The sequence below is a fragment of the Bombina bombina genome, chromosome 1 (genome assembly GCF_027579735.1).
Source record: "Bombina bombina isolate aBomBom1 chromosome 1, aBomBom1.pri, whole genome shotgun sequence".
Lineage (NCBI taxonomy): Eukaryota > Metazoa > Chordata > Amphibia > Anura > Bombinatoridae > Bombina > Bombina bombina.
Genome location: NC_069499.1, coordinates 1,578,039,065 through 1,578,053,963, shown reverse-complemented (window position 1 = coordinate 1,578,053,963; position 14,899 = coordinate 1,578,039,065). Strand labels below are relative to the sequence as shown.

General features: G+C 41.6%; 1 protein-coding gene across 2 annotated transcripts in view; it reads left to right on the top strand.

Moving 5' to 3' along the window:
• LOC128656345 (protoheme IX farnesyltransferase, mitochondrial) overlaps positions 1-14,899 on the top strand; it is a 387,658-nt gene that overhangs the window by 110,993 nt on the left and 261,766 nt on the right. The gene's annotated exons all lie outside the window — the stretch shown is intronic.

Genomic DNA, 14,899 nt, shown 5'->3' with positions numbered 1-14,899 from the left:
CTCAAATGTGGAACTAGCGCTGCTGATTGGATCAGCTGCGTTTTCCACTCGGGACCAGCAGCGCTCTGCAAGTCTCGAGTAGTATTTCTAATGTGTGTTTGACCCCCTAATCTGTTAGAGGTGATATTTTGTAGGGGGGCAGGGAGAGGGTATATTATCTGTAAGAGGTGATAATCTATAAGGGATGCAGGGAGAGGGTGTATGATCTGTAAGAGGTGATTTAGCGCTGCAGAATCTGTTGGCGCACTACAAATAACCAATAATAATAATAATAATCTATGAGGTATGCAGAGAGGGGTGGTGATTTATTACTTCAGGTAGAAGGTATATGATCTGTAAGGGGTGGCGATTTGTTACTTCAGGTAGAAGGTATATGATCTGTAAGGGGTGGTGATTTGCTACTTCAGGTAGAAGGTATATGATCTGTAAGGTGTGGTGATTTGTTACTTCAGGGAGAAGGTATATGATCTGTAAGGTGTGGTGATTTGTTACTTCAGGGAGAAGGTATATGATCTGTAAGGTGTGGTGATTTGTTACTTCAGGGAGAAGGTATATGATCTGTAAGGGGTGGTGATTTGTTACTTCAGGGAGAAAGTATATGATCTGTAAGGGGTGGTGATTTGTTACTTCAGGGAAAAGGTATATGATCTGTAAGGGGTGGTGATTTGTTACTTCAGGGAGAAAGTATATGATCTGTAAGGGGTGGTGATTTGTTACTTCAGGGAAAAGTTATATGATCTGTAAGGGGTGGTGATTTGTTACTTCAGGGAAAAGGTATATGATCTGTAAGGGGTGGTGAATTGTTACTTCAGGGAAAAGGTATATGATCTGTAAGGGGTGGTGATTTGTTACTTCAGGGAAAAGGTATATGATCTGTAAGGGGTGGTGATTTGTTACTTCAGGGAGAAGGTATATGATCTGTAAGGGGTGGTGATTTGTTACTTCAGGGAGAAGGTATATGATCTGTAAGGGGTGGTGATTTGTTACTTCAGGGAGAAGGTATATGATCTGTAAGGGGTGGTGATTTGTTACTTCAGGAAAAAGGTATATGATCTGTAAGGGGTGGTGATTTGTTACTTCAGGGAGAAGGTATATGATCTGTAAGGGGTGGTGATTTGTTACTTCAGGGAGAAAGTATATGATCTGTAAGGGGTGGTGATTTGTTACTTCAGGGAGAAGGTATATGATCTGTTAGGGGGTGGTGATTTGTTACTTCAGGGAGAAAGTATATGATCTGTAAGGGGTGGTGATGTGTTACTTCAGGGAGAAAGTGTATGATCTGTAAGGGGTGGTAATTTGTTACTTCAGGAAGAAGGTATATGATCTGTAAGGGGTGGTGATTTGTTACTTCAGGGAGAAAGTATATGATCTGTTAGGGGGTGGTGATTTGTTACTTCAGGGAGAAGGTATATGATCTGTAAGGGGTGGTGATTTGTTACTTCAGGGAGAAGGTATATGATCTGTAAGGGGTGGTGATTTGTTACTTCAGGGAGAAGGTATATGATCTGTAAGGGGTGGTGATTTACTTCAGGGAGAAGGTATATGATCTGTAAGGGGTGGTGATTTGTTACTTCAGGGAGAAGGTATATGATCTGTAAGGGGTGGTGATTTGTTACTTCAGGGAGAAAGTATATGATCTGTAAGGGGTGGTGATTTGTTACTTCAGGGAGAAGGTATATGATCTGTAAGGGGTGGTGATTTGTTACTTCAGGGAGAAAGTATATGATCTGTAAGGGGTGGTGATTTGTTACTTCAGGAAGAAGGTATATGATCTGTAAGGGGTGGTGATTTGTTACTTCAGGGAGAAAGTATATGATCTGTAAGGGGTGGTGATTTGTTACTTCAGGGAGAAAGTATATGATCTGTAAGGGGTGGTGATTTGTTACTTCAGGAAGAAGGTATATGATCTGTAAGGGGTGGTGATTTGTTACTTCAGGAAGAAGGTATATGATCTGTAAGGGGGGGGTGATTTGTTACTTCAGGAAGAAGGTATATGATCTGTAAGGGGTGGTGATTTGTTACTTCAGGGAGAAGGTATATGATCTGTAAGGGGTGGTGATTTGTTACTTCAGGGAGAAAGTATATGATCTGTAAGGGGTGGTGATTTGTTACTTCAGGAAAAGGTATATGATCTGTAAGGGGTGGTGATTTGTTACTTCAGGAAGAAGGTATATGATCTGTAAGGTGTGGTGATTTGTTACTTCAGGGAGAAGGTATATGATCTGTAAGGGGTGGTGATTTGTTACTTCAGGGAGAAGGTATATGATCTGTAAGGGGTGGTAATTTGTTACTTCAGGGAGAAGGTATATGATCTGTAAGGGGTGGTGATTTGTTACTTCAGGGAGAAGGTATATGATCTGTAAGGGGTGGTGATTTGTTACTTCAGGGAGAAGGTATATGATCTGTAAGGGGTGGTGATTTGTTACTTCAGGAAGAAGGTATATGATCTGTAAGGGGTGGTGATTTGTTACTTCAGGAAGAAGGTATATGATCTGTAAGGGGTCACAATATATTTGTGGTTAAGTTTGATAATTTGTTAGAGGTGATCTTTGAGGATTGCAGGGAGAAGCTTATAAGCTTGAGAGCCTCTCTCTTCCTTTAGTTAAGGGACAGTCAAGTCCAAAGTAAACTTTCATGATTCAAATAGGGCATGTAAATTTAAACAACTTTCCAATTAACTTTTATCACCAATTTTGCTTTGTTCTCTTGGTATTCTTAGTTGACATCTAAACCTTAGAAGCTCATATGCTAATTTCTTAGACCTTGAAGGCCGCTTCTTATCTAAGTGCATTTTGACAGTTTTTGACCACTAGAGCACATTAGTTCATGTGTGTCATATAGATAACATTGAGCACACGCACGTGAAGTTACCAAGGAGTCAGCACTGATTGGCTAAAATGCAATAAGTGGGGCAGTTTGCAGAGGCATAAATGCAAGGTAATCACAGAGGTAAAAAGTGTATTATTATAACTGTGTTGGTTATACAAAACTGGGGAATAGGTAATAAAGGGATTATCTATCTTTTTAAACAACAAAAAATCTGGTGTTGACTGTCCCTTTAACTCTGCAAAAAAGCTGCACTACTGAGAGTGACCAGGTATCTCCTTCATATAATGTCTGTTCCTTGTTTGAATGTACCCTGTATAGCACTGCCTAAAAGGTTGGCATTTTATAAATAATGATAATATAAATACTATTACTGATAATAGAAATAAATAGTGTGAGCGAGGTTGAATGACCTACAATGGTGGATAAAAGGGATGTCAGTCATTATAAAAAAGCTTACCATATACAGTATTAGCAAGTAAGCTCTGCTTTGCATAGGATCTGAATGTAACATTTTTCTCCAACATAGGTGTGTCCGGTCCACGGCGTCATCCTTACTTGTGGGATATTCTCTTCCCCAACAGGAAATGGCAAAGAGCCCAGCAAAGCTGGTCACATGATCCCTCCTAGGCTCCGCCTACCCCAGTCATTCTCTTTGCCGTTGTACAGGCAACATCTCCACGGAGATGGCTTAGAGTTTTTTAGTGTTTAACTGTAGTTTTTATTATTCAATCAAGAGTTTGTTATTTTAAAATAGTGCTGGTATGTACTATTTACTCAGAAACAGAAAAGAGATGAAGATTTCTGTTTGTATGAGGAAAATGATTTTAGCAACCGTTACTAAAATCCATGGCTGTTCCACACAGGACTGTTGAGAGGAATTAACTTCAGTTGGGGGAACAGTGAGCAGTCTTTTGCTGCTTGAGGTATGACACATTCTAACAAGACGATGTAATGCTGGAAGCTGTCATTTTCCCTATGGGATCCGGTAAGCCATGTTTATTAAGATAGTAAATAAGGGCTTCACAAGGGCTTATTAAGACTGTAGACTTTTTCTGGGCTAAATCGATTCATTATTAACACATATTTAGCCTTGAGGAATCATTTAATATGGGTATTTTGATAAGATTATATCGGCAGGCACTGTTTTAGACACCTTATTCTTTAGGGGCTTTCCCAAATCATAGGCAGAGCCTCATTTTCGCGCCGGTGTTGCGCACTTGTTTTTGAGAGGCATGACATGCAGTCGCATGTGTGAGGAGCTCTGATACATAGAAAAGACTTTCTGAAGGCGTCATTTGGTATCGTATTCCCCTTTGGGCTTGGTTGGGTCTCAGCAAAGCAGATACCAGGGACTGTAAAGGGGTTAAAGTTAAAAACGGCTCCGGTTCCGTTATTTTAAGGGTTAAAGCTTCCAAATTTGGTGTGCAATACTTTTAAGGCTTTAAGACACTGTGGTGAAATTTTGGTGAATTTTGAACAATTCCTTCATATTTTTTCGCAATTGCAGTAATAAAGTGTGTTCAGTTTAAAATTTAAAGTGACAGTAACGGTTTTATTTTAAAACGTTTTTTGTACTTTGTTATCAAGTTTATGCCTGTTTAACATGTCTGAACTACCAGATAGACTGTGTTCTGAATGTGGGGAAGCCAGAGTTCCTTCTCATTTAATTAAATGTGATTTATGTGACAATGACAATGATGCCCAAGATGATTCCTCAAGTGAGGGGAGTAAGCATGGTACTGCATAATTCCCTCCTTCGTCTACACGAGTCTTGCCCACTCAGGAGGCCCCTAGTACATCTAGCGCGCCAATACTCCTTACTATGCAACAATTAACGGCTGTAATGGATAATTCTGTCAAAAACATTTTAGCCAAAATGCACACTTATCAGCGTAAGCGCGACTGCTCTGTTTTAGATACTGAAGAGCATGACGACGCTGATAATAATGGTTCTGAAGGGCCCCTAAACCAGTCTGATGGGGCCAGGGAGGTTTTGTCTGAGGGAGAAATTACTGATTCAGGGAACATTTCTCAACAAGCTGAACCTGATGTGATTACGTTTAAATTTAAGTTGGAACATCTCCGCATTCTGCTTAAGGAGGTATTATCCACTCTGGATGATTGTGACAAGTTGGTCATCCCAGAGAAACTATGTAAAATGGACAAGTTCCTAGAGGTCCCGGGGCTCCCAGAAGCTTTTCCTATACCCAAGCGGGTGGCGGACATTGTAAATAAAGAATGGGAAAGGCCCGGTATTCCTTTCGTCCCTCCCCCCATATTTAAAAAATTGTTTCCCATGGTCGACCCCAGAAAGGACTTATGGCAGACAGTCCCCAAGGTCGAGGGAGCGGTTTCCACTTTAAACAAACGCACCACTATACCCATAGAAGATAGTTGTGCTTTCAAAGATCCTATGGATAAAAAATTAGAAGGTTTACTTAAAAAGATGTTTGTTCAGCAGGGTTACCTTCTACAACCAATTTCATGCATTGTCCCTGTCGCTACAGCCGCGTGTTTCTGGTTCGATGAGCTGGTAAAGGCGGTCGATAGTGATTCTCCTCCTTATGAGGAGATTATGGACAGAATCAATGCTCTCAAATTGGCTAATTCTTTCACCCTAGACGCCACTTTGCAATTGGCTAGGTTAGCGGCTAAGAATTCTGGGTTTGTTATTGTGGCGCGCAGAGCGCTTTGGTTGAAATCTTGGTCAGCTGATGCGTCTTCCAAGAACAAGCTACTTAACATTCCTTTCAAGGGGAAAACGCTGTTTGGCCCTGACTTGAAAGAGATTATCTCTGATATCACTGGGGGTAAGGGCCACGCCCTTCCTCAGGATCGGCCTTTCAAGGCCAAAAATAAACCTAATTTTCGTCCCTTTCGTAGAAACGGACCAGCCCAAAGTGCTACGTCCTCTAAGCAAGAGGGTAATACTTCTCAAGCCAAGCCAGCTTGGAGACCAATGCAAGGCTGGAACAAGGGAAAGCAGGCCAAAAAACCTGCCACTGCTACCAAGACAGCATGAAATGTTGGCCCCCGATCCGGGACCGGTTCTGGTGGGGGGCAGACTCTCTCTCTTCGCTCAGGCTTGGGCAAGAGATGTTCTGGATCCTTGGGCGCTAGAAATAGTCTCCCAAGGTTATCTTCTGGAATTCAAGGGGCTTCCCCCAAGGGGGAGGCTCCACAGGTCTCAGTTGTCTTCAGACCACATAAAAAGACAGGCATTCTTACGTTGTGTAGAAGACCTGTTAAAAATGGGAGTGATTCATCCTGTTCCATTAGGAGAACAAGGGATGGGGTTCTACTCCAATCTGTTCATAGTTCCCAAAAAAGAGGGAACGTTCAGACCAATCTTAGATCTCAAGATCTTAAACAAGTTTCTCAAGGTTCCATCGTTCAAAATGGAAACCATTCGAACAATTCTTCCTTCCATCCAGGAAGGTCAATTCATGACCACGGTGGATTTAAAGGATGCGTATCTACATATTCCTATCCACAAGGAAAATCATCGGTTCCTAAGGTTCGCATTCCTGGACAAGCATTACCAGTTCGTGGCGCTTCCTTTCGGATTAGCCACTGCTCCAAGGATTTTCACAAAGGTACTAGGGTCCCTTCTAGCTGTGCTAAGACCAAGGGGCATTGCTGTAGTACCTTACTTGGACGACATTCTGATTCAAGCGTCGTCCCTTCCTCAAGCAAAGGCTCACACGGACATCGTCCTGGCCTTTCTCAGATCTCACGGATGGAAAGTGAACGTGGAAAAGAGTTCTCTATCTCCGTCAACAAGGGTTCCCTTCTTGGGAACAATAATAGACTCTTTAGAAATGAGGATTTTTCTGACAGAGGCCAGAAAAACAAAACTTCTAGACTCTTGTCGGATACTTCATTCCGTTCCTCTTCCTTCCATAGCGCAGTGCATGGAAGTGATAGGCTTGATGGTAGCGGCAATGGACATAGTTCCTTTTGCGCGCATTCATCTAAGACCATTACAACTGTGCATGCTCAGTCAGTGGAATGGGGACTATACGAACTTGTCTCCGAGGATACAAGTAAATCAGAGGACCAGAGACTCACTCCGTTGGTGGCTGTCCCTGGACAACCTGTCACAAGGGATGACCTTCCGCAGACCAGAGTGGGTCATTGTCACGACCGACGCCAGTCTGATGGGCTGGGGCGCGGTCTGGGGATCCCTGAAAGCTCAGGGTCTTTGGTCTCGGGAAGAATCTCTTCTACCGATAAATATTCTGGAACTGAGAGCGATATTCAATGCTCTCAAGGCTTGGCCTCAGCTAGCGAGGGCCAAGTTCATACGGTTTCAATCAGACAACATGACAACTGTTGCGTACATCAACCATCAGGGGGGAACAAGGAGTTCCCTGGCGATGGAAGAAGTGACCAAAATCATTCTATGGGCGGAGTCTCACTCCTGCCACCTGTCTGCTATCCACATCCCAGGAGTGGAAAATTGGGAAGCGGATTTTCTGAGTCGTCAGACATTGCATCCGGGGGAGTGGGAACTCCATCCGGAAATCTTTGCCCAAGTCACTCAACTGTGGGGCATTCCAGACATGGATCTGATGGCCTCTCGTCAGAACTTCAAAGTTCCTTGCTACGGGTCCAGATCCAGGGATCCCAAGGCGGCTCTAGTGGATGCACTAGTAGCACCTTGGACCTTCAAACTAGCTTATGTATTCCCGCCGTTTCCTCTCATCCCCAGGCTGGTAGCCAGGATCAATCAGGAAAGGGCGTCGGTGATCTTGATAGCTCCTGCGTGGCCACGCAGGACTTGGTATGCAGATCTGGTGAATATGTCATCGGCTCCACCATGGAAGCTACCTTTGAGACGAGACCTTCTTGTTCAAGGTCCGTTCGAACATCCGAACCTGGTCTCACTCCAGCTGACTGCCTGGAGATTGAACGCTTGATCTTATCGAAGCGAGGGTTCTCAGATTCTGTTATCGATACTCTTGTTCAGGCCAGAAAGCCTGTAACTAGAAAGATTTACCACAAAATTTGGAAAAAATATATCTGTTGGTGTGAATCTAAAGGATTCCCTTGGGACAAGGTTAAGATTCCTAAGATTCTATCCTTCCTTCAAGAAGGATTGGAAAAAGGATTATCTGCAAGTTCCCTGAAGGGACAGATTTCTGCCTTGTCTGTGTTACTTCACAAAAAGCTGGCAGCTGTGCCAGATGTTCAAGCCTTTGTTCAGGCTCTGGTTAGAATCAAGCCTGTTTACAAACCTTTGACTCCTCCTTGGAGTCTCAACTTAGTTCTTTCAGTTCTTCAGGGGGTTCCGTTTGAACCCTTACATTCCGTTGATATTAAGTTATTATCTTGGAAAGTTTTGTTTTGGTTGCAATTTCTTCTGCTAGAAGAGTTTCAGAATTATCTGCTCTGCAGTGTTCTCCTCCTTATCTGGTGTTCCATGCAGATAAGGTGGTTTTACGTACTAAACCTGGTTTTCTTCCAAAAGTTGTTTCTAACAAAAACATTAACCAGGAGATTATCGTACCTTCTCTGTGTCCGAAACCAGTTTCGAAGAAGGAACGTTTGTTGCACAATTTGGATGTTGTTCGCGCTCTAAAATTCTATTTAGATGCTACAAAGGATTTTAGACAAACATCTTCCTTGTTTGTTGTTTATTCCGGTAAAAGGAGAGGTCAAAAAGCAACTTCTACCTCTCTCTCTTTTTGGATTAAAAGCATCATCAGATTGGCTTACGAGACTGCCGGACGGCAGCCTCCCGAAAGAATCACAGCTCATTCCACTAGGGCTGTGGCTTCCACATGGGCCTTCAAGAACGAGGCTTCTGTTGATCAGATATGTAAGGCAGCGACTTGGTCTTCACTGCACACTTTTACAAAATTTTACAAGTTTGATACTTTTGCTTCTTCTGAGGCTATTTTTGGGAGAAAGGTTTTGCAAGCCGTGGTGCCTTCCATTTAGGTGACCTGATTTGCTCCCTCCCTTCATCCGTGTCCTAAAGCTTTGGTATTGGTTCCCACAAGTAAGGATGACGCCGTGGACCGGACACACCTATGTTGGAGAAAACAGAATTTATGTTTACCTGATAAATTACTTTCTCCAACGGTGTGTCCGGTCCACGGCCCGCCCTGGTTTTTTTAATCAGGTCTGATAATTTATTTTCTTTAACTACAGTCACCACGGTATCATATGGTTTCTCCTATGCAAATATTCCTCCTTAACGTCGGTCGAATGACTGGGGTAGGCGGAGCCTAGGAGGGATCATGTGACCAGCTTTGCTGGGCTCTTTGCCATTTCCTGTTGGGGAAGAGAATATCCCACAAGTAAGGATGACGCCGTGGACCGGACACACCGTTGGAGAAAGTAATTTATCAGGTAAACATAAATTCTGTTTTTTTGGTGCTTTTCAAATAAATGTTGATGGTGATACTAAATTAAATATCTTGTTTTGTTAGTACAATTTGCACAGTTTTGCACTCCAATGACAAACCATTTAAAACCCTCTAGTATATTTATCTAATTTCTATTGTCATTAGTAATTAGGGAAAGCTTTAAGCAATAAATTCAAACAATAGACATATACTGAAAGTGTCTTAAAACTGCATGCTTTGGGTCCTATTTATTAATGTGAGAGCGGACATGATCCGATATTGTGGATCATGTCCGCTGCACATCGATAAATGCCGACAGCATACGCAGCATATTCACAAGAACTGCTGGTGCAATGCCGCCCCCTGCAGATTCGCAGCCAATCGGCCGCTAGCAGGGGGTTTCAATTTCTGGCGATGTCTGTCCGCCGCCTCACAGCAAGCGGACCGGTTATAGAGCAGCGGAAACACGGGGCATCAAGCTCCGTACAGAGCTTGATAAATATGCCCCTTTGTCTGATCCATGAAAGTTTGTTTGACTTCATAGCCCTTTTAAACAACAACAATATCCTGCTCTTCTCTATAAAGTTTTCTTTGTTTCTGCTACTGAGAACCCCCCAAATAAAAACGAATTGCTTTTATGTCTAGAGAATTTTCTTTCCGTTCCATCCTTCCTCTTTACAAGTAATATAATAGGGTTTGATTTTTCTTGCGTACATTTCATTAGTCTGTATCGGTATCAGCAAGCCAAAGAAACTGATAACACAAAGTGGACATTAGCTGTTCCTATTCAAGGCACCGATGCATTAGGAATCAGAAGTAAATTAGTTTCAAGCAATTTCTTTTATCCAAGAACAGATCTTAATGCCAGAATTCCTGACGCAGGGGGCCGCGGCCCTCTCTGTAATTGCAGCGCACAGTGGGTTAAGTGCGTTTCTTTTGATTGCATTCAGTGTTAGAGAATCAAAGTATTTGAGACAAGAAGGTGAGGGGGGGTTGTTCTTTTGAAGAGCAGCTGAGTGCTGCAGATTTGTTATCTGACAATAAGATCTGCAGATAAGGCTCAGACAGGTCATAAACATTAAGAATCTCATTTTCCTATTATCTTCTAAAAGCACACCTTTTAATGTTTGCTAAACATGTCCCACTAATGAGCTATGTGTGATCTATACTGTATTTGTGTATTTATAGAAATTTAATTATTTAGGGTTAATTAGACACGGCCGGGGTTAAATAGCCACGACTCAATATGAATAGGCTGGATAGATGGCTGAGGTGATATGATACAGTTGTCTGTATTGTGTGTGTATAAGCATCACAAGAAAATCATTTATAGCTATAAAAAATAGTAAATAATTACCAGAACAAGAGGGCATGGTTGGAGAAGGAAGTTTTAGTGAGAGTTCATTAGTGCAAGTACGTAATATAGATGAGTAGAATTCCTAGGATGCAAATGTTTAAAGGGAAGTGTAAGTCTAACAAATTGATAGAATGTCCTATATCACTGACGCCAATTTCCTAACACACAGAGGCTGGAGATCAATATTTTAGAAGCCTTAAAGGGACATTAAACACTAAATAAATGCTAGATAAAATGATGCATTCAAAGAAAAGATTATGCTGAGAATAACATAAATATTGTCAATTTAAGTGTAATGCTTTAGTGTCTATAAAACAATGGGAGCTGCCATGTTGTAACTTGGGTTACCTTCTCTGCTGTAGCCAATTAGGGACAGTTATAAATAGGTCACTACATTGTGCAGCCAATGGCTGTGTGGAATATAACGGTGTTCTGCATTTCCATTTCTAACAAGAGCTAAAAAGCTCACAATTTCAGAATGGAATTATAGGAAAAGGGACAAAATAAATAATGAAAATATATTGCAGAGTTTTTTTTTTATATATACGATACGATTTATCATTTTATATTACCCTCTCAAAGTGTTTAATGTCCCTTTAAGGGCCACATATAAATGTCTGGTTGTTAAACACAAATAATATTTTCTAAACAGTAAACATGTCCAGTATGATAGGATCACCTATGACTGATTCTTCTTACGTTGTGGTAAGCTTGAGCCTGCTCTGAATGAGCGCGCTTCCCCCGCAATTGCTCCAAAGCTCTTTGCAAATATGCATGTATTTCAAAAATACTTCAAATGAACAGTAACAAACACATTAGTATTGAGTGTCCCTTTAAATATCCTCTATTCACAGTAAATGTGACTCCTACAAAACATGATTTGTCCAGTCTTGTCTGATTTACGACTTCTCAATCTCCTTAGTTATACTGATAAATAGCGCGCTATAATAGCGTAAATAAAGTGCTATATTAGATATGATCACCTCTGTGTTACAAGGCTCGCCCTCTGCATGGCCCCATAACAAATGCAATTGTTACATTTGCCTGTTAAAGAGTCCCAGTATATGTTGTATTGATGTCCCTGACTGCAAGTCATACCTCCAAGATTATGATGAGCAGATCGGGGTGGGTGTTGTATTTTGCATAGATGTATCTTTCTCATTACACAGACGCAAGGAAACCACTTGAGGTACTGATTTGCCTGAGAGGTTGGGGAGATTAAGGTTACTGTGGCTACGTAGCATGCTGGAGTTTTTGCCGAGTTACAAGGCGCAGCACCTCTCACCGTTAGGGCTATATCTGAAATATGATACGTGACAGGTAATTAGGGACCCCCAAGTAAAGCCAGAATCATCTGGGAGCAAGACTTGTAAATTCATGAACAGACCCTGCATAAATAAGGGCCACATCCCCCACTGGCCCATCCTCGCTCAGGCAGCACAACAATGAAATTGTGTTTATAAAATGTTTTCATATAGAGGAACAAGGTCTGATATCTTGAGACGAGAGTGCACAGCCCAGTGCTGTAGATGTGCATCTGTGCCAGGGGTGAGCTGACTGCGTTAGTTTAGCAGGACTGTTTTATGGCCCAACAATAAGGAATTAGTCAGTGCCTTACAAATAATAATAATAATTATTACAAATAATACTAATAAATAAGTTATAACAATAATAATGGTATGATCCAGTTGTTTTTTTGTAGGGGCAAGAAGCTTTTTTTTATAGTGACGTGTGTGTCTTATTAACAATCATATTCTGTCCTATATTTATGAATATACAGGTGGACACGCTTCCCAGGTATCTGTCTGTCTGCATTTGGGGCCATTGGTACAGTGTCCATAATTTAAAGTGAATGTACATTTTGATGATAAAGTGCCCGTTTTTTAATAATTCGATTAAAAATAGGGGCACTTTAATTCATCAAAATTTACATTTCACTTGTGTTGTGAAAATACTTACCCTTTAATCATGACAGCCTCTGCATCACATGCTCCGCCCATCGCAAAGCCTCTTCCTTGGTCTAAAATGAGGAATCCAGCTTCCTCCAATCACGGCGTTTAATCAGACACTGATTCCCCCAGAGGGGAAGCTGTGATTGGAGGATGACCAATCTGTCATTTATGACGTAGGAAGAGGCTTGCGACGACCGGGGGAAGCTGGAGCGGCTGTCAGGATTAAAAGGTATTTTCACAAGTGAGTGAAATGTAATTTTTATTCGAATTTTTAAAAACGGCACCTTATCATCAAAATTTACATTCACTTTAAGATTGCACATACAATCGCTAGTGCAACCCGGCCCCTGCCCCCTCTAAACCAACTGCACGAGAGCAGAACCTGTCAGTCATCCCTGATGAATAAGTCCAAGATGTTTTACACTTCTGTCCATCTCTGAGGTGGCGGACAGGCTAGGAAAGAGCAGTCTAAAGACTGTTTGCCACCCACAAGGGCTCCCAAGCTGCGTCCGCAGCTAATTCTTGTATAATAGAAATTAGCGTTTAAAGGGGCAGACTAATGTTGTAATGCATTACTCATAGTTAATTATGGGGTTGATCACAATCTTTAAATGGTGAATTTAGTAGATATTAGTTAAAATTATCTAAAGTATTGTGATTGACCCCAGCAAAGCGAATAATCGCACAAAATCACATTCGGGAGCAGTTCCTAAACAGAACGTACAATGTGATTGGTGAGCTGTTCAGCCGCCAGTCCTGATTGGCTCCTAAGCAGAACTTAGCCACTGGCTCCTAGAATTCTACCCCTGGCTCCTAAATTTTTGGGTTAATCTTCATATATCTATATACAATTACCACTGTCTGGCTCCTAAATATTGTTACTGGCTCCTAAATATTGTTACTGGCTCCTAAATATTGTTACTGGCTCCTAAATATTGTTACTGGCTCCTAAATTTTAAACAGATTTGTCAAGCACTGGTTAACCCCTTTTTACACAGTTAACCAGGGTCACTAAAGCTCACTCTAATAAGCTTGTAATTTAACAGCATTAAGTGCATATTGCTGGGTAGTGCCCTTGGTGGAAGGAACTGTTTTTATTTCTTCAGAAAAGCTTTGAACAGATCATTTCCCAGAGATCAAACGCCTTATCTGTGCTCAGGAAGTACTTTGCGGCTCTCACCTTCCTAGAGGGATTTCATTGCACATATATCCTACCTGTCTGATAAAGCCTCATAAATCCCGCAGACTGTTCCTTCAGATCTGCAGCCAGATAGGGAAGGGGTAGCCCAGTATCTGGCCCCGCAGATTACAGAAGGAAGCAGCACTCCTCATATATATATATATATCTGTGATCTTGGTGTTATCTCAAGTGCAGAGCGAGATTAGATTGTAAGCTCTTCTGGTTTATAGCGCTTTCATGTACATTCACTGCTGTTTTAAAGGGATATAGAAGTCTGTATCAAACTTTCGTGCTTCAGAGAGTGCAATTAAAAAATAAATCTTTACAATTTGCTTTTGTGATGAAACTTACCTCCTTTTTTTGGAGTCCTTTCCATGAGAGCATACTGAGGTAGGCACAGGAGTGTGCACTCTGTTTTACTTCGCTGCATAATAAACGTGCACAAGAGAACCTACAGTCAGTATTTATCAAGCCCTTCTCCTCCCTGTGACTGCAGGTGCGCACAAGAGAACCTACAGTCAGTACTTATCAAGCAATGGTCATTAGATCGCTTCTTCTCTACCCTCTTCTCCACCTCTTAGGTGTAAAATTTCATCCTCCCCAGTCTCTTTTGACCGGGTATATTGACAGCTCCTGCCCGCGAGTGATTGGCTTTGCGCTGGCAGGGGGCGGAATTGCACGTGAGCACAGATTAGCGCTTGTGTGCAATGTTAAATTCCGGCAGCGGATTGCTACCACCCGCCAGAGGAGAGCTGGGGCGGACAGAGGTGAATATATGCCCATAGTGTTTCATACTGACCTCTGTCTTCCTATAACGTCTGTTAAAGAGGCATTACACTCAAAACACTTGTCGTGTAATAAATATTTACTTCCCTGAAAATGTTTGTAAATAATTTAAAAAGTGTGTTTATAAATGCATTACAGTGGGTTTTTTTTGTTTTAAATGGGTGTTGTCATTATCATCCAGTGAACAATAGATTTCATGTAGACCATATTTGTATGGTATATGGTAGATATTGGGGCTAGATTCATGGATTCATTTCAGCTATTGGTTCTAGGCTATGGCCAGTGAGCAGTCCTGCAGTTATATATTATATATATACACACACATATACACACATACACATATATACACACATACACATATATACACACACACATATATACACACACACACACATATATATACACACACACACACACACACACACACACATATATATAG